Genomic DNA, 2,246 nt, shown 5'->3' with positions numbered 1-2,246 from the left:
CCATGGCAATAACTAGATATTTAGGTAACGTTCCTAGGAAGAGATTTTCTTGGTTGCATATCCGTGAATTTGCGGGTATAGAATAGGTTTTGACATTCACACGGGATAAGGGGTAGAGGGCATTGCCCCTCATTAAGGCCGATGCATGACCTAATCGCACTGCTGGGGATACAGTGACTTTCTTAACAAACAGAGAGGCCCCCAGTATTTTTAATCTGTAAGTACTGGCAGCCCCATGAGAGAAAAGGCATCGCTAGCTTAATTCTCAAATCCAAAGAGTTCAGGAGAATCCTCTCGATGAAAAAAATGTCACTATGAAGAGGGCCCAACAGGTGTACCTCTTTAGATTCTTCACTGAATTGAGCTCTCTGTACTAATCCTTTGTTTGGCCCATTATTTACCACAACTGAGTCCATAGACCCCGCTGTGTCTTTGTGCAGTGAACTGGCTTTTTAGAGTATCTTCAGAATAGTTGAGCAGGGTTTCGATCATTGCTCTGTGGGGGTGCGTAGCGCTGGATTGTGAAATCAGTCTATCTCCCAAAATAACGTCGCATTGGCTGAAGATTGTATTTAGGGGATAATTGATGAGACCCACAGAGGCATCATCAGCCAGGTTTGATCCATCCGCATTCGTAATTTTCAAGCGCAGGTGTAACAGGGTGTCGTTCAAATCCAAATATTTTTCCCCATCACCGGGGATAAAAAATTCAACGGGACCTCCATCAGTAATGGCTGACAGAGGCATGACTTCTGTGTAAATCTTTTCATCGATGGAGAGCTGTGTCATAGGAGCTGAAAATAAATCCAATTCCCCCATAGTGCATTCGGCCGATTTGTGATGTAAAAGAGCCATCTTTTCTAAAATATATCAGAGGCCCTTCTGCTAGTGTGCTTCCTCTTGGTCTTACTTTTTTCAACTGATCTTTTTCTTTTTGTATGCCCCGCTTTTACACGCCGCCCTGGCGGTCTCTTCCTTGCTCTTCGAGCCAACACCATCATGCTGCCTGATCCTTCTTGAACACCTTGGGCTGATCGATCACCTAATTTACCAACGGCGTGGGTTATCACCTCTGAGGCTATGTTTTTAGCCGCTGATTTAAGATGAGGCTTAGCAATGGCAAAACCTCTTTTCATCAGCGGTGCAACAAAACGAAATAATTTTGAGAATATAGACCCTATGCCTCTCCCGTACATCACGGGAGCCCCGCTAAAAACAGGGAGAGCGCCCCCTACTTGATTTTCATAATAGCTCACAAAACGGTGAGGCTCGCGGGTATGATGTATCATTTTGTCACAGAAGATGCAAAGTTTTTTGAAGGTCTAAAATGGAGTTTCACAATAGTATTTCCTAAGGTAAACTTCACCGGTGTATTTTGATCCATTTTAATCTCCATGTGAATGTTTTCAATGTGATTCTTGATCACTGGAAGGTAGCAGGGGGGATTAAAATATTGTGTGATGACGTCCCCGTATGTTCCTTGTATATCGATCATTCTCAAGAGCGGAGCGTATGTATCGCCAACCAGCTGATGCCGAACCAGATCACTGTAGACATATAGATGAGACATACCAGCTTTTATATCTGCTGGGTAGAGTGCCATCCTCTGATTGAACTGTAACCATTTCCCCGGTTCAAACCCCAACATGTAAGCAACAGGAGGATAAAAACGGAGATGAAATTGCCTGAAATTCAAATCTCTTTTGAATGGTACTAAAGAGAAAATAAATATCAGAGCCAATTTTTCTAAGAAATGCATGCACCTGAGCTGTTCTATGTTGTTATAATATCCTCCACTAAACCTCTGACGGTGGACCTCACTGTCTGACTCTCCTTCCGAGGGTTTATTCCTCCAATCAAAGTAGGCGTCCCCATTAGATATGTTAAACCAGGTATGCGGATATGAAATCTCTGTCAAGGCCACTTGCCACCGACCCTCTAAATTAAGGTGCTGGGCTAAATCTACATGGTAGCTAGAGCTCGTATTATTTTTAAATACTTCGAGACAGGCGTTGGAAGGTAAAGTCACGTAAAACCCCTCTCCGGAGGCTTGATCCATGTTGTAATGACTACAAATCTAAAGTATCTGTTTTTTATATATTTTTTAGGTCTCTTGCTTTGACCCAGCTGTTAAACTTCTCAGGCCAGTTTTTCCAGCGCACCAGCATTTCTTTTGTCCCCCTGATACTGCGTTCCTCTAGGATTTCTTCCACTTGAAATGCTTTGTCTTTAGCAACCTTTACTTT

Source organism: Micropterus dolomieu, linkage group LG01, assembly GCF_021292245.1.
Source record: "Micropterus dolomieu isolate WLL.071019.BEF.003 ecotype Adirondacks linkage group LG01, ASM2129224v1, whole genome shotgun sequence".
Classification (NCBI taxonomy): domain Eukaryota; kingdom Metazoa; phylum Chordata; class Actinopteri; order Centrarchiformes; family Centrarchidae; genus Micropterus; species Micropterus dolomieu.
Note: the sequence above shows the minus strand (reverse complement) of the source record.